At 45.4% G+C, this 26,658-nt stretch overlaps 1 protein-coding gene across 1 annotated transcript in view; it reads right to left on the reverse strand.

Moving 5' to 3' along the window:
* The window catches only part of CCDC57 (coiled-coil domain containing 57), a 742,721-nt gene that overhangs the window by 676,035 nt on the left and 40,028 nt on the right, over window positions 1–26,658 (reverse strand). The gene's annotated exons all lie outside the window — the stretch shown is intronic.

The raw sequence follows: 26,658 nt of genomic DNA on the forward strand, positions 1-26,658 counted from the left end.
AGTTATTAGGGTTGAGGCATCTAAAGATTTTTTTTCAAAAGAGATTTGACAATGTCTTCCTTCCAAAAAGTAGGACATATGCCAGATTACAGAGACATATTAAACATTTTTACTATTTCTTTAGGAGTCAATTATATTATTTCTTTCATACATCTTGCAGGACTAATATTCAAAGGAGATCATAATGGCTTTATGCTTTTGGCATTCTCTAAAAAAACATTCTTATGTACATGAAGCAAATGCTACGAATATAGGGTCAATTGTAGCCATGCTGTTAGATCAAAGAGACAGATAGGTTGCAAGAGAGTTGCTTTTAGTACTTCCTTTTTGATTATCTCAAATTGTTTCAATAAAAAATTGGCAAAATTATTGCATAGCTTAGTGGATGGAACAATTGCTGACTGCACTGCCTTAGGTGTTGGCAGCTCTTTTACATGGCTACAGAGTTCTTTAGTACTGTTGGTAGGGGCCACGACCGCCGCCAAGATGGCCGCAATCTTGGGAGTCTCCAGCGGTGGCAGCTGCCTTCAAATCTACATACTCAATGCCATCATCGCCCCCGCACTGAAAATATGCTCGGTTGCTGATCCTAAAGCCTGGAGTTGTCATGGGGGTCGACTCAGGGGTGGGGGGGGGTGGGTCAGTTCATGCCACCCAGCCGCCACTCCCCATACCAGCAGCCTGCCTGGCCCGGCACTGCCTTTGAGGCCCCGCGGCGACAGGGGCCGTGAGTGAGCCGGAGGCCGAGACTGGCCGGTATCATGGCGCCTCTGGACCTGACTGGATCCTTGTGTGGGTGAGTCGAATGTTGGGAGCCGCCGCCTGCTCTAAGCCCTCTGATTGTCGTGGGTTTGGCGGGGCAGGGCCCGATCCTGGTCCCCCCCCTCGTTTGGCACTGCCTAGCCTTCAGAGAGCTGCAGTGGCTGGGGTCCACCACTTTAAGTCGTGATGTCCTGTGGGGCCTGCTGGGCCGCTGTGCATGCCGGTGTTGCGGGAGCAGTGGACGGAGCTCTCTCCTTCCTGCAGATGCCTTGTTCGGCAGATTCGCCTGCCAGCTTGGTTGCGGGCTGGCTACGTGGATTCCTCAGTGCCTGGTGGAGACTCACTCCGAGCTTCAGCAAGTGTGGTGAGTGCACCCTCTCCACCTGGGGGGGGGACCTATCACAATTGCTCCGCCGTTGCCCACCTGCTATCTCTAGGCAACTATACATTGGACCCTGCGCCCTCTCTGGACCTGCCGCATTGTCTGTCTTCCTTTGCACTGATGAATCAGGCTCACTACTCACATGGGTGATGTTCCCTTAATCTCTCGCAATCCTCGCCTATATGGTGCAGCAGTGGTCAATTGGCATTAAACTGATATCCTTACATATGGTTGGTGGACATAGCGGCACCAGTGTCTGTTCACCACTTGCTTTGACTGTTTGGGGTTCCACCAAATCTACACCAGCGTGGCATTTCTCGCGAGCATCCATTGCGCCACTTCATTTGTCAACCCCCACTTTTCTTTACGATGTCTGCTCTGCCTGGGAACATGCCTTGGAGGTAACCTTTCACACTATCTCCATCACTATATACCAGCACTGTCTCTCTCAACCGCTGCGGTTCACACTCCTGCATAAATGGGTCACACAGATCCTAAACAGCGTAGGATAAATTTTGAACAGACGAGGCCCACCAAAAGTCATTCGGACAAGGATGAGACCATAGATCATGAACCAGACGCTGCCACCACTAACCACATGAATGCCAATATGGCGGAAATCAAGGCAGGTTTCTGCGCCATGGACGCACGTTTCAATACCCTTGCAGGCTGTATAGAAAAAAATGGGAGAACATCTGGACCGTCAAAGAACGAGGATCGACGGCATCAAGGAGAGAATATCAGGACTGGAGAATGGCTCCTCCTCTATGCAGAAATGCCTTGATAAGATGGAGTGTATCATGAAACAAGTCACAATTAAGAATGAATACCTAGAAGTCAGGTCCCGGAGGAATAACATTCGCATTTCCAGCATTGCAGAAACTACCAACATGAATAAGTGAGACACATTAGTGGATAAGTTCCTCACTGATCTCTTCGATCGTTCCAGTTTCTCCTCCACCTTTACAGCGGAACATGCCCACCGTTCCCTTGGCCTTTGACCTCCTGAGGGCAACTCCACCCCGCTACCTCATATCCTTAATTACAAGGACAGGGACATGGCCCTCCGCTTGGCCTGAGAGAGGGGTACACTCCGCTAACAGGGTGCCAACATCTCATTTTATCCAGACTTCACCCCCACGGTACTGGAGGCCTGTTGGAAATTCAGTGATGTTAAGAACTCCCTCAGAAAATTGGGCCTCCAATATGCAATGCTCTACCTAGCCCATCTACGTGTGGAGCACAAGGGGAAAGATCCCCATCTCTGCTAGTCCAACAGATGCAATCATCTTTTGCAAACAGCTGTCCCTTGGGTCTCCTTCCCGACAGAAGACACAGGAGCAGTCTGGCTCCCCTACTCCTGTGCGGTCATCAACACAAGAGCAAACTAGACTGAAGTGACAGTTTTATATTAGTTTGTGAGTCGAACCACAACATCATCCTTAATATGTCCTCTATTTTAAGCTCCTTCAGATATTTCACCATGTTCTCAGCATAAGTTATTATTGTATAATTGCGGTTGATAACCATCTACCTTGCATGATAATTTTTCTTAATAGGCCAAGATCCGCGGAGTTGTGGTCATGCCCTCATGGTGCATACCAATTTCTTGATAATGGGATTGTTAAATTTTGGGTTTCTTTTTATGGGATTTGCTGGATGTCTTATAATCTGGTGTGAGTGGGGGGTTCTTATTTTTTGTTTTTGTCCAAGTTTAATTGCCAGTTTACGCATACTCACTGCACACATCACAAGACCTACTCACCATCCCCTTAACGTATCCTTTCTCATTCCTCATTTTCCTTTGCTATGCGACCCTCCGACATAAACAAGACACTTGATCTCTCCCATCTCACTTGGAATATATGTGGAATCAACAATCCACATAAAGGGGGAAATCGGTATTGGCCTACTTGAATAGGCATCGCATCAAGATTGCCTTCCTTCAGGAGACACACATTCCCCCTGGCATGGATTTCACTTACACTAAATCCTGGGGAATGCATCGCTATTTCTCTTGCTACAGTACATATTCCCATGGCACTTCCATCCACATACACAAAAGTGTCCCATTTATCCTCCAAACTAAGCATACGGACCCGAATGGTAGGTATGTCCTCCTCTAGGCTACCCTTGCAGACAAACATGTCTTATTGCTAAATAATGTGGATGACCCTGATTTTTTTCAGGAACTTTTTGCCCTTATGGGACGTCTGGATTTCGGCAACCTGATATTGGGAGGGGACCTCAATATGATGCTATGCCCTCACACAGACTCCACTACCTCGCAAACCCAGTGATAAGCCTCAGGGTTTGGATGTCACAGATGATTATGCTCTCCGAGACTCCTGGCGTGCCCGCTACCCAACCACCCCTGGGTTTACTTTTTATTCTGCTCCTCATTCTGTCTGGACAAGGCTAGACTATTGGTTCCTCTCAGCCAATGTGCAGCTTTGGGTGTCGGAAGTACTGCCGCAGACACTGTCTGATCACAGCCCGGTCCTCCTTAAGCTACATGTTCCATATGGTGCGACGTTGGGCACGCTTGGGGGGTTCCATAGTCGAGCCCTACACGACCCAGTGTTTCAGAGTGAAGGTCTTGCTTCTATAACTGAATATTTCGTATTGAATACGGGAACGGTCTTGACACAGGCCACCCTATGGGAGGCATTCAAAGCCTTTATTTGCGGAGTATGCATTTCCAAATACACAAGAATCCTCTGAGATATCTGTACCCAATTACAACATATTGAGACAGACCTGCGGGATTTAGACTCTGCCGCTATAGCTGGCGGATAGCCTTGTATACACCAACGATCTGTATTATTGGCGGAGTTTTGCATCCTCATTGATAGGGTAGTCGCAAATCTGAGGAAACATGTTAGGGCCTACCGGTACGGAGAGGGAGAGCGTCCAAATAGCACTCTTGCATGTCTACTGCATCCCAACCACCTACACAACTATGTTACTGAGCAGCGCGCGGACTCTGAATTGCAAATACCGGGTGGGGAGTGTGTACTGCCGAATTTCAACAATATTATAAACGCCTATACACTTCTCAGGGTGTCCTATCTTCCATCTGAGATCTCTGCATACCTCGAGGAGGTCGCAATGGTCTGGTTGACGGACGGCCAGCGTCCGTTTCTTGCTGAGCCAATCACTGCAGAAGAGATTCCCAGGCTATCGACTCTCTTGACGGTTCTAAGGCACCTGGACTCAATGGTCAAACTGGGGCCTTCTATAAAGCTTTCAATTAAAAATTAGCTCCCCATCTCCTAGCATTGTACAAGGAGTCCATTATCACCAGTACACTACCACCATCACTACGTGAGGCTGTTCTAGTATTATTGCTAAAACCGGGTAAGAACCTCTGCCTATGTTCCTCCTATCGTCCCCTCTCTCTCCTGAATCTGGTCAATAAAATCACCTGATTCTCTCTTTTAATGGTGCAAATTATCTCCCCTGTACAATCCGGATTTGTTCCCCACTGTTCTACTTCTATTAATTTACGCACTATCTTTACGGTCCTCATTAAGATATCCCCATCTATACCTGCGGTCGTAGCCCTCTTAAATTCTGTGAAAACATCTGATTATCTTGAATGACCTTTCTTGAGAGCATTTCTGAGCAAGCTGAGTATCCCTCCTCCATTTCTCTCCATAATCTTGCTTCTATATTCTAACCCAGTGGCTCATATACGGGTCAATGGCTCATTAACTGATGCGTTTCCAATCATGAGAGGGACCAGACAGGATTGCCCCAGTCTTCCCTCCTCTTCATTATTGCAATGGACCCACTGAACCGCAGTATGCAGTCCGCCATTTTCATCGAGGCCTTCAAATTAGTCGTGGCTCACTTTTACTCTCTCTATAAACAGATGATATTCTGCTATTCATCCGCATTCGTCAGAAAGCCTCTCCCTTATAATGTAGGAGATTGTCCTATTTGGCAACTTATACAGACTCCAGATTAATTGGACCAAGTCAGAACTTTTCCCTCTGACAGAGGCTGCACAGATGAATGCCCTCAGATTATCCCTTCATGTGGGTTGTGGACGGCACCACATATTAGGCATACGCTCCACAGAGACAAAATCCAAATACTGCAGATTAATTATGGCCCGGTAATGGCGGACCTGCCACGCAAATAGACTCTTGGATTAAACTGCCACTCTTCTTGGCTGGACGTGTGGCTATCATTAAAATAGTTGTACTTCCCCGTTTTCTATACCTCTGTATAAACATTCATATTCCTCTATTGCAGAACTTTATCCACTCTCGGCGCAGTCTCCTTTTGCACCATGTTTGGGCCAGGGGTCGACCATGTGTACGCTGGGACACACTCACTCTCCCTTACAATCGTTGGGGATTCGGGGTCCCTGACCTTTATTTTTATTACACTGCTCCCCAGTGTCAGTACACACATCGATGGTACCATCCAGACGCCCGCATCTCCTATTTGAGGCAGGAGCAAAATCAACTTGACGGTCTCTTACACTCCTCGATCCTGCCGAAGGGCATTCCATTGGATGCCAATGACATTCAAACCATTTCTATGACTGGTTGGCCATGGCACAGGCTTCGCCGGGCACTGGGTGGAGGCCCCTTCTTCTCTACTGCTCTCCCACTTCATGACAATCCTTGGCTCCCACTCGTGTGCGAGAGAGGCTGGTGCAGAGCACGCTTCACCATTATAACCTATTCACCAAGGGGTAATCTTTCCCGGATGGGCACGTTATACACCCACCTTTGTACCCCCGTTTGAATGACACATCCTTTATGGAGACATCACTCTACGGTCTTTTCTTCTTTCTTATCCACTGTCCCCAGAGGATTGTTTCCACGGACGCTTGTGGTGTCTGATGTGGATGGCGACCGTTTTACCTTGAGACTGTACCATCTATGCATTGCCTTGAAGCTGGACACAACCACGCAGGTGCGTCGAGTTTTGGCAGAGGTATTGGGAATCCTCCTCACAGACAAGATATGGTTATATTGTTGCTCAGAGATGTAATGCATCTCGACTAACCGCAGGCATAAATTATTACATTTTAAATTTCTCCACCGCACCCATCTCTCCCCCTCAGACATAGCCAAATTCAATCCCGCTAGAGCCGACTGTTGTATTAAATGCCAAACCGTGGGAGCTGATTTTGCACACTTAACATGGACATGCCCTATGATATCCACATACTGGGGTTCTGTTTTCACTCACATCTCTGCCACAAAAGATATAACTCTTACAGCTGATCTCCTTCTGGCCCTCGTAGGGTACACCAGGGATATACCACGCTCTCTGCACCGATTTACCTCAAGGACCTTCTAGCTAGCCAAGCGAGAGATCGCACTTCATTGGGACAGTATTAAAACACCCAACCCGTCAGATTGGCTAAAAGGTATGACATACTGTGATAATGTTAGCGAGGATTATGGCCTCCTTCAGACCCCCACCTCCTGCCATAGAGATATCTGGCAGCCACTGCGCGAATATCTCCGTACCATAGAGCATGACCCTACAGACTGAAATCAATTTCCCTCCTGCTCAACAGCAGACTTTTACTAAGATCTTCTTTACCTACTCACTCCATGTATAGAGGCATCGTTTAAGCTGATTCACGATATCCATACCTATTTGTCATGATGTCTTCTACTCTCCATTATTGCAAGTTCATTATTTGCTCTGGTGATGGGATTCTCTACAGCATGTAACTGTCGAATTTGTTCGTTTTATTTAAAAATCAATAAAGACATTAAAAAAATCGTAATGTTGGTAGCATTCTTAATACTATTAGCAAACAACTCTATTTTAGCTTGCTTAATTCTGAAATAATATTGTTTACTTTTACTTCATAATCACTTTTGAGATTGCCGTCCTATGTCCGGCGCCAGTCACGCTCCAGTTTTGCCTTTGCTACTTCAATGGAAAACCATGGGTTGCCTTTCCTTCCTGATGTCCCCCTTATTGTTTAAAGGCGGTGATTCTTTTACTCAATGCATTATTGAAATTAGACAAATTTCTTATAGGATATAAAGTCATATTTGAATTATCTGACGAGATCCAATTGTTCATTTAAAAAGCATTTGATTATATTAGCGAATGCTCGTGCGTCAACATTTTTCCATGAGCAGCTCGTATGATATTCTTTTATGGCAACTAACTGTATATTTAACCTGGATAAGTTAATACTGAAAGTTATAAGACTATGGTCAGAACAGATAACTGCTATCGATTTTTCCAAAAACACCTCATTATGGGAGGAAAAGAATGGGTCAAGAAAGTGCCGCGCTTTGTGTGTAACCTCTTTAGACAAAAGATGAAGGACAAAAACCCTAAGGGACTCAAGTAAGTTAATGTCCTGTCCTGTCGGGGTTTCGAATCATAGGCTGAGGTCATCCAACAGAATCACTGGTTGTTTATGCAAACAATGTCCCAACTTTTTTCATAATTTCCTCTAAATGGCAGGGAGCGGATGGGGGGGGGTGATAGACTATAACAAAGCAGACTGACATGACAGTGTTTTTTAATTATATCTATATACACATTCAAATGTGCCATCATTTTCACATCAAGAATATCCTCGTGAGTAAAAGACCCTACCTCTCCTATTGATATGATCAGCAATGAGAATTTTGTACCCTTTGGATACCATCATATGATTTGTTGCAATAGAAAGCCACACCTCCATAATGGAAATGATATCAGGGTTAAAACATGCTATAGCACCACAAATGTCAGCTCGGAGAGCTGCAGCTGAGCACAATCTGTTTAAGATAGCTTGACACCCTACACTTCTAATTGTTCAACTGTGTGGATTGGCTCAGACAGATGGGTTGCATCAGGAAGGAAGTTTGACATAAAAAGTAATTCTTTCTAGCAAATTTCATGTCAACTCAAGACTTTGCTATATTGTGGTTTCTCCTAATCTTAACAACTTAACTATATTATCCCATCACTTTTCAGTACTGTGTCGCTGTCTTCAATAGTCACATTTATGTTATTTTACTAAAGCATGCCCATGCTTGCTGCCAATTCTAGACTAAACTATATCACCTAATCTGAACACCTTAACTACTCATGAAGTATATACAGTAATGTAACATCGCCCTTAATAGTCACAATTTGTTTGGGATTAACTACAGAATGTTCACCATCTTTACATGCGAACTGGGGGCCTAGCAATATTGTATTCTTTCCAATGTGAACACTCTTATTACATCCTGTGCTATTACTGTTCAGCCACGTTGCTACTGTTTTGACCAGTTACAATATGCCTGTCTCCACTTTTTAGCTTGGTTAAGCAATGGATACTTTTCTTTTTTATGTTTATCCTCTCTTCATATTTAAATGCCCATACTAACACACTATCTATTACTATGTGGCCACCACTAATGGCTCAAATATGGTGACCTTCACTTCTTATGCTACTTAAGCCTGAAAAGTACAATACTTCTACACTTTACATCCATATCCACCATGGCTATTAGATACACCAGTTTTATTTTCTACTAATTATTAATCAATTATTTTTTTAATTCAGGCTACTACCTGTTCCCCGGACTCCTATAAAATTGTAGTAAAGATTCTTTCTATACACCATAGTTTGACAATGGCCATACCCAAGGGTGATGCTTATACTAAACCATCTGAGTAATTACCTTACTCAAATTTGCATCACAACCCTTGTACTTGTTCTTTTGACATTCCACCTACCTTCCTTTCACTTTCAGCATCACTACTATTTTCACAGTCATATTTTTATGGGACAGACATAAGCAATTTGTTCTCCAAGTATCCACATCCAATTATAGGATGTCCTAGACCAGTGGTTCTTAACTCTTTGAGTTCTGTGGACCCCCACTTAATCATTACTGGAATCTGGGGACCTGCACTGAATCATTATTGGAATTCGGGGACCATGGTCTAAGTAACTTCGATGATTTAAACTGCAAAATACAACACAAAAATAAGGAAACAAGCATTTATCAAACAAATGCACAAATGATTACGTATTTTATATAATTTATAAACAAATATTTAAACAAAAATTTTAATTTCAATGGTAAAGTTGGTGTTTTTCTAAAAACAGTTGAGGACACCCTTCATCCATACTATATTTTGTTTGACTGCTCCCACAAATCATCTGAGGAGAAACCTAATTTTTAGGCTCCAGTTTCAAATTCCTTCATGTTTCTAACGTTTTAAATGTTTCAATTTAACCTTTTGCTTCTTTATTTATAAACATCTAATTAATCTTTTAATGTTATTTAATTTTCTAACCAGTTGCGGACCCCCTCGAGTGCAGCGTTGCTGCACTCGAGAGGGTCCCCAGACCACAGGTTAAGGAACATGGTCCTAGACTAATCCCTCAGAAGTGGACATAAAATCATCTGTAACTACTACCTACCTTCAATCGATTATTGCAAATCCTGGACAGATCAGCACTCCCTTACCTGATACCATTAATACTTACTAATATTTCTGTTAGCACGCACAGATACAAAGCACTGGCAGCCATTGATTCTTCTTTCTTACCATGACATGTCAAGACTTCTCACTGGTAACTACCAATAAATTCCTTTACAATCTCATAACTCATCTATTTCTAACTATATGACCTACATTCTTGACACATATTATGTGACCCTCTACAATCAAATACTGAAACTAAAACTCAACAGTTTTCATTATATATATATATATATATATATATATATATATATACATACATATATATATATATACATATATATATATATATATATATATATATATATATATATATATATATATATATATATATATATATAATCTACTGGCGGTCGCCAGTACATAGTTATAGTTAGGACCGTGTTTCCATAGGAAATCTCAAAATTCTATTTTGAATAACTTTGGCGCCGGTTGACGAATCCTCGCGAAATTTTCAAAACTAATGGGGCGCTCCGTTCAGCTCCTACCCTGAAAGTCTCGGGGTGATTCGTCAAGCGGGGGCCGAGAAAAAAGGGGGGTCCCAAAACGCGTTTTCCCCATGCATTTTTCCATAGGACCTTTAGACGCCGCTACAGCCCGAACGGCTGAACAGAATTACTTGAAATTTGGCAGAGAGGTAGCCATAAGGTCAAGGAAGTGCCTTTTGCAGGTCTGGTGTAAATCTGTTCAGTATTTCCTGAGAAAATAGCATTTAAAAGCATATCAATATCTATACGCGCGCAGGGTGCGCGCACCGTGCGCGCACCGTGCGAGCACCCTAACGTGCGCGAGCGTAATTCTGATTGGTGGTTACATGTTAGTCAACGTTCGAATCGGTCGAAATCAGGAAGTGTCGGCCGCCATTTTGTTTGTTTTCAGTGCGAGAGTGAAAAAGGAAGGTGGCGAACGTGAAAAGGGGGCAGGGTAGAGAGTTCCTGACCCCCTAACCTTTGTCAGGGGGTCCCTGAAGGACCCCGAAGGCAAAACATTTTTTTTTTTTTAAATCGCGGGGGTGCGCGCACCCTGAAACCCCCCCCCAAAAAAAAAACATTTTTTTTTTTTAAATCGCGGGGTGCTCACGCGACCGCCACTCTATCCCAAGGATGATGTCATCAATGATGTCAAGAGTGATGCCACTGACCATGTCATGAGTGATGTAATATGTGACGTCATGAGCAGAGGATTGCGGGCGTGCGAGTTATAGTTATCTGAACTAACTATAACGGGGGAATTTCATTGGTTTTTTACGAGTGAAATATCCACCTAACTATAACATGTGTGAAACCTATGGTTTCTTAAGTGAATATATATATATATATATATATATATATATATATATATATATATATATACATATATATACACACACACACACACATACTTACATACACACACACACATATATATACACACACAATATGCTGATGTGATACACAGTCTGATTTATCACCATTTTGTGTAAGGCTTCCTTGTTTTAACTAATTAAATGTGTTTTGTTATTTGAGTTACGTAACTGAATCATACTACCCGCTAGACTGAAATTCAGATACAGTAACAGCTATTGTGTTTCTATTGACCCTATGTTGTTAAACCCCACAGCCTTGAAAAGGTCCATCAAGTGACGAAACATATGTTTCATCAACAACTCAACAGGAGACTGACTATTCAGAAATAAATGCACTTGTGTCACTTTTAGGAATAGATTACATAAACTGCTTCTCTTTTATTGAATATGCTTGCCCCATTTTTAAGTTCTTCTGATATGAAAAATACGTTTCCTGGACATTTTTATTCACACAATTGCGATCTCTGAATTATAGTATTATTCAATAAATTAGTCTACCTAAATATAAGGAAAATTCTCACTGGTACTGTCCCTCTATTATCTATAAATGCCAGGATTTTGTGCTCGGTGCCACGGATTAGTGGGAGATCAGAGATCCCCTTTTCAAGGGGCACAAGGGTGGCGTTGAAATTGACAGAGGTCAGCCGTGGAGTCTACCTCAAGGGAAAGGGGAAGTGAAGGGCAAGCCGCCGCTCATGTGTCAAATCCTGCTGGGAAGGAAAGGTGCCAATGAGCTGTCTGTCTCGAGAGCAGCAACAGTCTCCAAAAGCAGAAGGTCACAGATGCCAATAACAAGGCTCGAAGCCATGCATATAAAACGGGTAAATAAAGAATGAGCACAGTTAAATGGGCGGTAATCAGCACATGAGAGGAGCAAGCACACGTGTTCAGTTCTCCTTGGCACTGCAACACTAACATTTAGACGAACTTGAGGAAAACAAGGGAGAGGATGTGGTCCGTCGGCTGCGCCGCCGCCTCTGGGTTCGAGCCTCGAGGTCGCGTCCACATCCTGTGATTCTGGGCAAATCGCTTGATCTCCCCGTGCCTGAACGTGTAATGTAAATACGGTGCTGAGCCTCGAGGTCGCGTCCACATCCTGTGATTCTGGGCAAATCGCTTGATCTCCCCGTGCCTGAATGTGTAATGTAAATACGGTGCTGAGCCTCGAGGTCGCGTCCACATCCTGTGATTCTGGGCAAATCGCTTGATCTCCCCGTGCTTGAATGTGTAATGTAAATACGGTGCTATGTAAAGCGCTCCAATACCTTCGGGTCGAGTTCGCGCTATATAAATATGCAAAAAAACAACAACAAAAAAGAGATAATTCAAACTGAGACAGTGAGAGGCACTCACTACAAGGATGGAAGCCATGCGGGCAATTAACTCCGTGACCACAAATACCCTCATACACCTAGAGATGGGATTGAAATGCAATCTTCTACCTCCCATGGCCTAGAGACGGGTTTTAAGCATTGGGGAGTTCGTCCTGGGCTGTAGCTATCAATTGTGGAGCAAGTGCGGGGCACCGGGGCCAGGGTTGTGAGGGACCTACTGGACCCCAATTACATCTGTTTTTTTACTACGAAATCAGGAGATGTTGGGTTCATTCCGTGCTTACAGAAGAGAACACGGTACTTTGTTACACCACTGAGTTAGTGTACCCCAGCTGCAGCCAAGCATAGCACAGAAAGGAACACCAAGCGCAGGTATGTTCTCAGACCAATGCACTTGCGGTTCATTTGATTTGGGAATTTACTAAGCACTCACTGCAAGGTACTTTGGCACAGGGTAGATAGACCCTGAGAAATGCTAATCGATTTAGAAACCGTCATTGAACAATACTTACTGTGGAAAGACACATTTGCAACAGTCTGTAAAAAAAGTAAGAATAGACCCTAATTCTAGCAAGGTCTGTGTCTCCTTTTGTCTGTGAAACACCTGACCTGCCTGCAACAAGTCTTCATTATTAAATATTTTGACTCGCAGCACCCCACGGCACTTCAAAATTATTATGGAGAACTGGCTGTATTCCAAAGGTTCTGCCATACCTGTGGGCCCCGACACTGATCACACTACCTTCTTCCACACAAACCACATTACAACCAATCAATCAATCAATCAATCAATCATGGCATTTGTAAAGCGCACTACATACTCACGAGGGTCTCAAGGCGCTGGGGAGGTGGGGGGGGGGGGGGGGGGGTGGAGCTGCTACTGTTCGAAGAGCCAGGTCTTGAGGAGTTTTCTGAAGTTCTTCGGTCTGCCGCAGGTGTTCCATGTCTTGGCGGCGAGGTGGGAGAATGATCTGCCGCCGGCGGTCACTCTTCGGATGCGGGGGACGGTGGCGAGGGCGCGGTCTGCGGAGCGGAACTGGCGGGTGGGGGTGTTGGGGCTGAGTCGGCTGTTGAGGTACGTTGGACCGGTGTTGTGGAGTGCCTTGTGTGCATGGGTGAGGAGTTTGAAGGTTATCCTCTTGTTAACAGGGAGCCAGAGCAGGTTTCTTAGGTGGGGTGTGATGTGGCTGCGGCGAGGAATGTCGAGGATCAGGCGTGCGGAGGCGTTCTGGATGCCTTGAAGCTGTTTCAGGTGTTTGGCCGGGGCTCCTGCGTAGAGTGCGTTTCCGTAGTCCAGTCTACTGCTGATGAGGGCCTGGGTGACTGTCCTTCTTGTTTCGGTGGGGATCCACTAGAAGATCCCGCGAAGCATGCAGAGGGTGTTGAAGCAGGAGGAGGAGACGGCGTTGACTTGCTTCGTCATGGAGAGGGTGGAGTCGAGGATGACCCCTAGGTTGTGTGCGTGGTCGGTGGGTGTTCCTAGTGCAGTGGCCACCAGGAGTCGTCCCAGGCCGAGGGGGTGGATCCGAGGATGAGGACGTCCGTCTTGTCCGAGTTCAGCTTCAGTCGGCTGTTCCTCATCCAGTCGGCGACGGCCTTCATTCCTTCGTGGAGGTTGGTTTTGGCGGTGTGGGGGTCCTTGGTGAGGGAGAGGATCAGCTGGGTGTCGTCGACATAGGAGATGATGTTGAGGTCGTGCCGTAGTGCCATGTGGGCGAGTGGCGCCATATAGACGTTGAACAATGTTGGGCTGAGGGATGAGCCTTGGGGTACACCGCAGATGATCTCGGTGGCTTTGGAGCGGAAGGGGGGGGGGGGGGAGGCGGACGCTCTGTGTTCTGCAGTAGAGAAAGGAGGAGGTCCAGTCCAGGGCCTTCTGTTGGATTCCATCGTCGTAGAGGCGTATTCGTAGTGTGCGGTGGCAGACCGTGTCGAAGGCGGCTGACAGGTCCAGGAGGATGAGGGCCGCGGTTTCTCCGTTGTCTAGCAGGGTCCTGATGTCATCGGTGGCGGCGATGAGGGCAGTTTCAGTGCTGTGGTTGCTGCGGAACCCGGACTGGGGCGGGTCCAGGATGCTGTTCTCCTCGAGGAAGCTGGTCAGTTGTTTGTTGGCGGCCTTTTCGATGATCTTCGCCGGAAACGGGAGCAGGGAAATGGGTCAGAAGTTCTTGAGGTCCTTGGTGTCTGCCTTGGGTTTCTTGAGTAAGGCGTTGATCTCTGCGTACTTCCAGCTCTCTGGGAAGGTCGCTGTCTCGAAGGAGATGTTCATGGTTTTCTGGAGATGGGGTGCGATGGTGCTGCTGGCTTTGTTGAAGATGTGGTGTGGGCAGGGGTCTTCCGGGGATCCGAGGTGGACGATGTTCATGATCTTGATGGTGTCGTTGTCGTTGATGTTGGTACAGGCGATCAGGCGGTTGGTGCGGGTGGTGGCCGTGGGAGCGGGGGTCTCAGTTGTTGCCAGGGTGATGACGGCGTTGAAGCTGTCGTGGATGTCTGCGATCTTGCGATGGAAGAAGGTGGCCAGCGAGTCGCACAGGTCTTGTGAAGGTGGGATGTCGTTGGTGTTGGAGCTGGGGTTGGAGAGTTCCTTCACGATGTTGAAGAGCTCTTTGCTGTTGTGAGCGTTGTTGTCTAGGCGGTCTTTGAAGGAGGTCTTTTTGGCGGATCTGATGAGGTGGTGGTGTCTGCGCGTGGCATTCTTGTGGGCTGTGTAGCTTTCCGGTGTTCGTTCACGGATCCAGTTTTTTTAGAGTTTTCGGCAGGTTTGCTTGGAGGCCTGGAGGTCTTCGGTGAACCAGCTGGCTTTCTGGCTAGTGTGGGTGTTGGAGGGCTTCTTGAGCGGGGCGAGGGTGTTGGCGCAGTCGTTGATCCACTGTTTGAGGTTGCGAGGGGCGGTGTCGGGGTCGGTCGGATCTGTGGGTGGGCTCCGGGTGAGGGCGGTAGAAAGCTGGTCCTCTGTGACTTTGCTCCAGCACCGGCGCGGCTTCCGTTGGGTGCGGTGGTGCGTGGTGGGTTTCCGGAAGGTGAAGTGGATGCAGCGGTGATCGGTCCAGTGGAGCTTGGTGGTGTGGTTGAAGGAGACGTGGAAGCTTGCGGAGAAGATGGGGGTCAAGCGTGTGGCCGGCGGAGTGAGTGGGTGTAGTGACGAGCTGTCTGAGTCCGAGTTTGGCGAGGTTGTCGATCAGGGTGGAGGAGTTGGTGTCGTTATTGTTCTCGAGGTGGAAGTTCAGGTCCCCGAGGAGGATGTAGTCCGTGGGGGTGAGGGCGTGTGTGCTGACGAGGTCGGTGATGGAGTCGCTGAAATGTGCTTGTGGTCCGGGGGGTCTGTAGATGAGGGTTCCTCTGAAGGTGGTGTTGGGATCGGTGTGGATCTGGAAGTGCAGGTGTTCGGCGGTGCTGAGGGTGACGTCGGTGTTGGTTGAGACTTTGAGAGAGTTCCTGTGGACGGTGGCGATTCCTCCTCCTACTCCATTGGTGCGGTCCCTACGGGTGATCTTATAGCCTTCCGGGATGGCTATGGCATTGTCGGGTGCCGAGGCGGGGGTCAGCCAGGTCTCCGTCAGGAAGGCTACGTCTGGGGTGTTGGAGTCCAGTAGGTCCCAGAGTTCCACGGCGTGTTTGCGTGCGGAGCGGGTGTTGAGAAGGATGCATCTGAGGTGGTTGGGTTCTTTGGTAGGTGGGTTGGCAGGCTGGATGCTGGTGAAGCTGCAGTTCCGGCAGGAGAAGGGTCCTTGGGTGCGCTTCGGGGCGGCCAGGCAGCAGGTGCGTGATCATCCGGAGTTGAGTGCGTGGAGGGTGCTGGAGTCGTAGCAGAGGCGGGCGTTCGCAGGGGCCAGGGGTCCTGGCGCTGGGCACGGTCCAGGCGCGGATGGGCGCAGACGGGCTTCCCTTAGGCGCACCATTGGCGTGCCTTTGGTGCTCCAGCATATATGGGGAGGTGGAAGGGAGGAGCAGCTGGGAGGCGGGAGGCAGGGGCAGCGAATGAGCAGTCAGGGGAGCAGGGACGCAGCGGCATGAGCGGTGGGGGAACGACAAAAGGAACAGAAAGCAAAAACGGGCACAGAGTCACAGGGGCAACGTAAAGAACAGAAGGCAAGACGGGCACAAAGTCACAGGGGCAACGTAAGGAACAGAAAGCAAAAAGGGCACAGAGTCACAGGGGCAACGAAAGGAGCAGAGGGCAAGACAGGCACAGAGTCACAGGGGCAACGTAAGGAACAGACAGCAAAAAGGGCACAGAGTCACAGGGGCAACGTAAGGAACAGAAAGCAAAAAGGGCAAAGAGTCACAGGGGCAACGAACGAAACAGGAGGCAAAACGGGCAGAGACACACGGGGACAGCGAGTGGAACAGAAGAAAAGAAACGGGCACAGACCAAGTACAGGCAGCGGGGGGAAACAGACAACAGCAGTCACAGACACTGAGTAACAATAACGCAATACAATGAACAGAAGGAGATATTAACCTACGGCCTACCACTGGCCACCAGGGATGAGGCGCAGGTGGTTGCCTGCGGGTGATGGAGGGCCTCGAACTTCCTCAGCAGCGGCAGCTGGGGCAGGGACACACAGGCGGTGCTGTGCGGAGGGGGAGCGACCTACCTGTGAATGGTGTTAGCAATCTCCTCAATAAATCACGTAGAACCATCACTGTCCAGAGATCAATCACTCACCAACCCTCTTTTAAATACCATTCAACTTCATTTACAGGACCCTTCGAGGCCAACATCATGGCTACCTATACTCCACTGGGAGCAAACAGTTCTTTTATGAAGACTTTGACACTAGCCTTGAACCACCAATGTCCACCACTCCACTGAAATTTTAACTAGAACCTCAAAAACAATTGTCAGAAAATCCTTACTCTCCTAGCTTTACCCTGATCACTCGCTGTTTAACCCACACACTAGATCCACACATAACCAGGGCAAAGCCTGAGACGTAATATTAACATCTAACTCACTAACACATTGACCTCTTGCCTCCGAACACGCACCCTACATATCTTGCTGTATCCAGCTGCCTTTCCTCTCAAACACTACCACTCCTTTGCCCAAATGGAGACATTCGTCAAACACTACTAGCAGTCCTAAATCAAGTGCATAAAAAACACATTTCTCTGCAACGGACATGCTTTCGACTCCTCTGCATACCTTCTCCCAAGTAACTTCATGCTCACAATCCTGGATCGTGCTACACATTTTCTCCTTGAAAACAAATATATGCATACTCCTCAACAAATGGGTATACAATTAAACCACTGAGCATCTGAAGGATTAAATGTAGCCTGAGAAACATACCCATTAACATTACCCAATGGCAAATCCTTCTTCTTCTAACACCTCATGGACTTACTTTGATCTCCCCTAAAACGATTAGCACATGCAACGTGGAACTCTCAAACAAGCTCAATTGCACAACACTCACTGTATTCACTCCTTCATTACCCACAAAGTTTAGTATTATTCTCAAATATGCCAACTCATTAAACACTCAGTCTCATCCTTTCATCCCTCAAACATCACACCTCTCACTCATTCTCTCAGTTCCAAGATTCTTCTCTATTTAACATCTTTTAAATCAGTCATTTAAATTGGATATCTACTCATCATGCTTTAAATCTGCTGTTGTGCTACCTCTACTAAAATGAATACCAAATCTAACCCCACCATTACCTTCTACCTTAAAATATCCCAACTCTCTTTAATATTCAAAATACCTGAACGTCATTAATGGCCTTACTCTGTTTCTTAATTCCAGAAGAATGCTCAATCCACTCCAATCTAGTTTATGTGCGCTATACTCCAAAGAAATAGCTTCATGCAAGTGGATGAATTATCACCTTATTTTGCCACAACCAACACTCATCTGCTCTACTTCAACCGCTCTGATATTTTAACACAATTTCCCCTACCTAGAACCTAAGATATGCGAATAAGCATTTTTTAACTTCACCCAAACCACCCTGTGCAACATCCAGGGTCTGGTCCTTCAATCTACTTGGGCATACCATTGGAAGTCATGTCCAACTGCCATTAGGTGAATGCCACTCTCTGATAGAGTTCATTGCTGCACTAAAAACATCTTGGCACTAGAAAGCAACTAAGGTTACCTATCTCACAAGACATAAACCATACCAAGTAAATATGTAAATAAAACCATCACACGATGTGTATTTGATGTGCGTTTTTATAAAAAAAGTAATATGTTGTTTGTTTGGTCATCCTGTTAACAGTACACTGATATATGTATCACACCACCTTCAACCACGTTAGTCTATTTAAGTCCATCTCTTTTCCTTTCATCCTATAAGAGATCCCTTTTGCACAACCTTACGGACTGACAGACGGACGACATATATTTTTCTATCTGAAGGCGATTTAAATCCATTAATTTGTGGTGAAACAGGAAAAGTTCTAACACCGACATCACAAGTGACTCACAATTGGAACAGAAAGATAGTTGGCAGATATATAACAGACTGTCGGATCTCATTTGGTGTGCAGCTGGTAGAGGCGTTGGTCGGCCTAAAAGTGAAGCACAGATGGAGGCCAGAGATATTGATGACATCCTACATTATGGTCACTACCAATTCAACATGGCGGCCGCTTAAATAGAGACAGTTAAAAGGGTTATTTCTGGATAAAGAGGCAAAATAATGAAGGTCAATGAATAGAATACAGTTCTTGGCAGCATTGCTTGCTGGTCGATTTCTTGTTATTGCTTAGATCATCATCCATCCTTTCTTTCACTCTCACCTTTGTTTGCCTTCTAGCGTTCCACTCACTTAGTCCTGTACTTGCCTAATTGGCTGTATGTTGTTTTGGCTGTGCCTGCTTTTGCCTTTAAATCTTCCCTTGCTAAAGTACTCACCAGTATGCAGATAGATTTAATTGGTATTTAGCATTTGTAAAATCACTGCTGGGCTAGCAGGCTTGGAATGTGGCAAGTCCTGGTTTATCTGCTGCAGGTTAAACAGTGTTCTCTCCCTGCGCCTTGAATGGAGCAGGCAAGAACTACAGTGGCATTGGCAGGGTGGTTGTCTCGCTTCCTGCCCAACCTTTTTTACCCGGTTTATCCTTTAGCACTGTTTCACCGAAATCTGACTCTTTGGTGCTCTGTTCCTACTGATAACAGAAGCTTTAAATAGTAGGGACGCTTAGGATTGGGGCACTATTCTGATCCTCCATCTCCGGTCTTGACAGAGAGGGCTCAAGTTGTCCTGTTTTGCACAAATGATACTACAAAAATATTAGACTGTCCCCATTAATGGGACAGTGATCAATAAATAGGACTGTGACATATCAATCATTCGGCAATAGATAGCCACTGCAGTTTGGTCAGATGACTGGTGATGGGGGCACAGTGATTCAACCCCAAGACTAGATAAGTAAAGGATTTTTTTTATTATCGAAGGTTGTCCAAGGAAGCAACTCCACCTCAATGTTAAAAGCATGTTCTGCTCAAGAAGATGAATTAACAAATGTTTCATCTTCATTATAAGTCAGCCTAACTGACAAAACGCAAGAGACGTGTAAATCACCTAACTCTTCAGATGCTGGCTAAATAAGATGCTAATCAAATCACAAAAGGTCCCCTTGATGACTGTCAACTTTTTGTGCAAGTCATATCATTCAACCATACTTTGCTCACATTCGTACCTCGTTCCGCCCAATGTGGCAAAAAACAAAGTACCACAACTTAGAAAAATATGTATGGCTTTAATCATACAATATATAATAAAAATGTAAATTATACATTTCATTTAAAAAAACAGAGAAGATCCTAATAAGAGACAATATTCTGTCATTTGACTCTACACATCTACTAGACATGTCACTAGATATCCTAGTGCCTATAGATTGTGTTAAAACATTTCTGTTGACGCGTTTCAGAGGGGCTGTTGTGTATATATACTAGCCTTCTTTAGGAATACCACATATGTGAATCTTACATATTTAAAAAGTAGAGCAGTTCAAATAAATCTACAAGATAAAAAAAAACATGTATGACATCTTTTTAACCAGGCATAACCTCAGTTTATTCAATATGTAAACTATACCTATCACACTAAATATACCGATTTCTACCTTATAGTAAATTTGCCATCTTCAACAAATACATTTTTTTGTTACTCCTTTGTCAAAACACTTAATAAAAAAGATGTCATACCTAAATACATTCAATTCAGTCATACATTTCCACTGTTCAGAAAATTGCTCATGTTATCAAAATACTTTATGATGAAAACCATATACATCCCATCATTCTTCTGAGGTACCAACTGCCTATTTATAGAATTTTCGCTACTGTATCACACCAACACATATAAAAATATAAGTGCCCTACTGCACTGCACAAACTCCACGTACTCCTCTACCATTCATCACATTTGTATATAACAAACACATTTTATAAAAACTCTCCACTCACTTAACCTTAACATTAATCCTGTTTACAAAATTAAATTCCCCGTTATAGGTAACAACAGGGCCCTCCAAGGCCCACTAAACTTAAAATCCAGGGTAGAGGTCTGAAAAACCTCATAATGGTCCCCCTTAGAATATCAACTCTCCCATTCTCATTTAAATTCAAAGCACACGTTGGCTTTCCTTTTCCTCTCCTCTATTTCACGTATGTCCACACTAGGATAAAGATGTATATGTCGTTTTATTCCTCTGATTTATTTAAGGCAGATTCGATTAAACACGGTATTCTGAATTCTTAGGATGATCCCTTTTGGCCAGGAGATGTATAAAAATGCTGTCAAATCGGAGGACTCGATCAGGTACACATCTACCACATGTGTTCCACAGCTTTCAAAACTAGATTCAAGCACATTACCTTGAGTGCTGCTTCCTTCTTTCTGAGTGTGGAGTGGACTACTCAGAGAAGCATGCCCATACATCTTCTTTTACACCTTTATACTCCCCACCACATAGGTTTAAGGAAACCACCAAAGACCAACTAGGGTAGTAAGAAGTATGGCAAATCATTTAAGTTAGCCGTCTATATAGATTTCCTCTACTTACAACTACAAGAGAGGCCCCACGCGCTTCTTAATCTCAGCCAAATTACTCACCACTCAAAATGCATGTAATACTGGCCGCGGTGCAACCGCCCCTATTTAGAACCTGGACTGGTTGCACCCGTACAGACAGCGCAATATCGCCTTAAAGGTAAGGGGAACAAGCATTGGCATAGCCAATAGGTCTCGCCTTTGGGACCTTATAAGTGTTTAGCCATGCAACAGTTGCATAACTAAATACTTATAAGGTCCCAAAAGCGAGACCTATTGGCTATGCAAAGCGGCCGTGCGGTCACGAAAGTTAATGTGATCGCGATCGGGATCACGATCAAACATCAAAGCGGCCCTACGGCCGCGAAAGTGAAAGTATTTGCGGTAAAGCGCGGCGCGCGCGCCCGCGCACATGCACTGTAGCTCTAGGCTGGTCTGGTAGCACTTTTTGGAGCCCTCTCAATAAGTCTTGCCAGACAAGCGCATGCGCTGGGTCAGGCGAGACCTAAAAATGGCCGCAGTGTGTCCACGTCTATTTAAAGCCTAAATCGGATGCACCTGTGGTTGCCGGGCAACATACATTTCCTATTCCTCTTCCCAAAGGCCCAACCTTTCGTCTTTATGATGCAAACATTAGTATCATAAACTTCACTCATAGAAACTAAACACACAGTAAGTGGGCCGGGTCTTGCCAGTGCTCTGCACCGACAGTTCTAACAAGCATTTGCAATGTAATAGGTCTCGCAGTTACCCGAGTTGTTTCAAACGTTATATCTGGCCATCAGGATCACCGGTCTCCATACTCTCTAGCTGAACACAGCTATTCAGCACACTCCAGCATACCTTATAACGTTGAGCAGCTTGTTGAGATCTTACAAGCACCCCAAGACGTGGACCACTTGACAAGTACAAGCAGAAAGAATCACTTCACTTCATCTTACACACTTTCGTTCAACACTAGTTCCTCCTTTTATAAACCTTTCGCTTTACTTACCCCTCCGCGATCACCGACTTCCACAATCAAAAACAAGCACAAGGAGGGACACACATAAACCAACGGGAAAACTAATTGATTTTCAAGTGCACAGCTCAGATCATTTTCCAAGGATTCAACAAACTAACCTGAAGTGCACACCTGGGGTCCTGCGATAATGTCAATTGGGTTTATACTATGAAAGGATTAAAAATTTCAAAGACCTGTGATTTCATGAGTTATCGCAACACACACAATTAAATAACAGCAAAACTGGCAACATAGGTCTGGCCAATACAGTGTTAAAGAAAACTATCTTGTTTCTCCAGATTCCACATAAGCCTTTTTGATTAATGTGATCATATGCACTAGGGAAGTAAATAATGCTATTATACTTTAAGTACACGTGTCTTTACTTTGGAGTACATTTTGTAAGGTTCTCATATATTAATCTGGGTTCTCACAAACCTTACAAATTCCATGAAAAAAAAACACGTCAATTCTGATGGGGAGGTATATTGACCCACAATAAAAGATAGTAATTTTTTTAGCTCTGCATTTGTATTTCTGAACTGGTCATTTCAAATTACTTCATAAATGGCGTTATATTCTTTTGGAAATTCACTCGCTCCAATTTTGGGAACAATGAACTTAGGTATGGACTTTGCATACGGTAGTGTAAAGTGGGGTTAAGGGGTTAAAGTGGTCCAAATTATTCGCAACTCGCGATCTGTGTGTAGGTAGAAGTGGCATGCATAGGGAAATAGTTCTGCCGGAGAAAACAAAATTGTAGATAAATTTGTTCCTTTATAACAGTCACGAGTACATTTCACGTGAACATAATTACAGAAAAGGGCACATGCTTTAACTCTACTATTTGGAAACAAAACAGCCCTGTGGATATTTAAACAACGCGTAATGTATGCATTCTTATGATGGGTGCTAAGGAAGTGGTTTACAAGTTAACATGTTTTTCCCACTGAAGTGAAAGAAAATGATGCACTGAGTACATTATGATTTAGTAAACACGTATAAATCAGTTATTTCATGACTAAATAGACTGCACATTCAGTGGAAGCTGCAACGCCTGGATTATCACGGATTATTCGTGGCAAATTCGATGTTTGGAGCAGTTGAAACCCTGTAGAAGTAAACAAATGAGGCAAGCAATTGCAGCACACAAGCAGACACCAGAGTCAATACAAATGATAGCTTGGTAACTTGCTCAGAGAATACATGGGCCTGCCTGCTGAATAATTTAGTTATATGCATATGTGGTATTGCACGTTCACTGATGTACTTTCTTCCAAGTTTAGCATCCCAACGTGCTCGTAATAAGCACCAGAGGTGAGGGGCAGTGTTGCTCCTGAATTTCGTATTTGTGGGACATAAAAGGGAAAACACTGTTCTATATAACACCGCACACATTGGTGTTATCACTCTCCCAGCCTAAGAAAAATAATGGCTCTCAGAGGAAGTGAAAAGGACTTGGCGGAAGTGTGCCCGAGATCCATTTCATACATCCCTTCCAGCTACTGAGCCCCTTTCTGGTCAAAACATGCTGCCCATAAAAAAATCGCGACTTCGTGTCCTTCGGGAGCAAGAGGGGGGAGAAATGCCTTCATCCGTGTCTTTCCCTGGGGCGGACGTCATGCGCAGTTGGGCGCCTCTCAGGCCCCCACGGCCCAAGTGCACCTTTGCTGTTTTCCCCCGAAGATAAATTAAAGGGCTGTCTGCTGTGGACAGCCAAAGTGGTTGTGTTTCTGTTGAAGGGCAGTGGAAGTGGCTTTGAGAAATGGCGGCCCATATCTTCGGCTGTTCGCCAGCTCTGCTTCCGACAGGACGCAGGAGATAGATACCTGCAGACAGACTAGACAGAAGAAGGACGTGTCTAGGTCTGTGGCTCCATGAAAAAGGCGGGAGCGCCTCGTGCGTGATCTGCCCTCACTCAGGGGAGGGATTATGATGCTAAACTGGCGATCCTCCTCGATGCGCAACATGCTGGTTTCAAACCAACGTGCCATCATCACGCATTCACCGTGGAACCACTTTGCGACATCACGCACGGTGTCTGTAGCTCATGCTGCGCGCGTTGGATGTGCTAAACGGTTCTCTGAACGTCGAATTTTTATGTGCAATATTCAAATAAACTTTGTAAACATCGCTTTTCCTAATGTGTCGCAGTGCTGCGTGAGATAATGTCGGAGTTGAGGATCACAAACTAACAATCAAGCCCCCACAAGGACCCCACAGAGCGGTGCACCCGTGTTTCAGTCCCAGTCACTAAGAGCCTGGCTCCGTCAGTCAACAACCGCACACACCAGCGTGCACATCGGCTGTCCGGGCGCAAGCTGAAAGACGCTGTGAGTGTGCACATCGGCTGTCCGAGCAAGTGCACATCTCCTGTCCTCCTTCGGACGCAAAACCCACAACAATAGATCTCGCCAAGGCGAGCTACGCATGCGCTGCGTCGCTAGGCGAGACCTAAAAAGCAGGCTCTGAGCCGGGTCCCTATCGGGCTCTTCGTTTTTGCCCTCACCCTCAGTGTGATAAACAAATCTTAACTCTGCAGCAGTACCACCCTTCACTGCCTTTGATGTAACTTAAAAGAGACTTGTTATAGTACTTTCACAGTTTCATCATTTCAGAACGTTAGCATTGTCAATATTATATACACCGAAGCTTAGTTGTTGCTTATTTAGCTTATGCAGCTAATAACCATTGACAAACCCAATATGTCTGGCTTGTTGGAGGTGTAATGTTACCTGTACTATATGTTTGGATGCAATGACAGAAGCAGCAAAATACCAGTGGGGCGGAACACTATACTCAGCAAAGATTTTTAGCTTAGGTGTTTTTGCGCCACGCCCTTAATTATATGAACCACGCTCCTCTGAGACCCACCCCCACCAATTTTTTTATTTTATCCCACTTAAAGCCCTGCCCACGATTTACATTCTGTCTAACCTCTGGACTTTCACAAGTTGTCTGCCGTTCTTGGTGTTAGTTGAGGTAGTTTGCCGCCCTCTTCTTGCAGAGTGGTCGGAGCTTGATCATTCTCCGGATGTGCCAAGGATAGAGCTCCTCCTGACGTGATTCCACCATCATCCTGAATTGCACTGACCGCCTTCATCAGTGCCACACTCTCCGTTTGACCTGTAAATTTGCTGGTTGTTTGAATCTCAAATCTGTGCCTTCTCTTGTGGGGTTACTACTCTTGTTTCCATCCATCTTTCTCCTTGCCTACCTCGAGGTTTCAATTTGATATTGTCCTGCGGCTCTACCTTTTTAGAGGATTGTGCTCTGGTTTTGATAATGTAAGCGTATTACCGCAGGGGCGGAGTCTAGTGGCAGTCTTCTGGCTGGTGCTCTATCTGCTCTTTCCAGGGTAAAAAGTTTGAGAGTCCCGTAGGAGCCACCTTCTCACTAAACCTTTTTCCAATCTGTCATACCATATCTGTTCTTTTAATGTCTTCAGGTAGGCCAGCCATCCTTATGTTGTTTCTTCGAATATGACGTTCAGAGTCTTCTGTTTTACATTCTAGGAATCTTACCCTATCGGTAAGGTCGATGACCTGTTTCAATAGTGTTTCAGAGGTGGTATGAATGTCTTCTATGGCTTCCTCCATCAATTTGACTGCCAGTTTTGGCTACTCTTCTCATAGGAGACCCATGTTCACTGCCACTCTATTTATCATGGGCTCCAGTGCCTCTCTAGTGGCCTAGTCTGCTGCTAGGATTTTGTCCAGTTTGTCCACAGGGCAATATACTGGTCCATTGTCCATTGTTGGTATGTGTATACATGATCTCCTGGGGACTCAGGGTGTTGTGAGCCTGTTACCCCAGACCCTGATATGTCCTTGCTTCTCTTGTTTGTTCTATTTTTTTCTATTATGGACCCAATTCCTCTTCCGAGACTCTATTCTCCTTGCAGAAAGCCAGCCGAGGCATACCACACTGCTAACAGAGTTAGTACCTCCTCTCCCTGCTCTTGATCACGCTCTCGCACGTTTCACCCTCAAAGCTGAGCTTTTACATTAGAGGTTGTTCCTCATTCTGTCTAGTGGGGCCTTTGGGGTCACTTTCTGGAGTACCTAAAGGGGCAGTAACCGCAAAGTTGCTGTTCCCATCCCATCTGAGAGGTGCTGTTCAGTTTTCTCTTTTCCCGGCACCTGGGGAGGTACTAGCCTGGGATGCATTCCCCACCTGCTTCTAGCACCGTAGTATTACTTTAGGGTATACACTGAGCTGTATTCTGCCCATCGTGCACTTTACTAAGACCTCTTGCATTGCCCCTTGCATGCCCAGATGCGGCCCCAGGCATCCCAAGTGTTATCTACAAGGCATGAGTGTCTCCTAAAACTTTTGCCTCCTCTAA

This window comes from Triturus cristatus, chromosome 7 (genome assembly GCF_964204655.1).
Source record: "Triturus cristatus chromosome 7, aTriCri1.1, whole genome shotgun sequence".
Classification (NCBI taxonomy): Eukaryota; Metazoa; Chordata; class Amphibia; order Caudata; family Salamandridae; genus Triturus; species Triturus cristatus.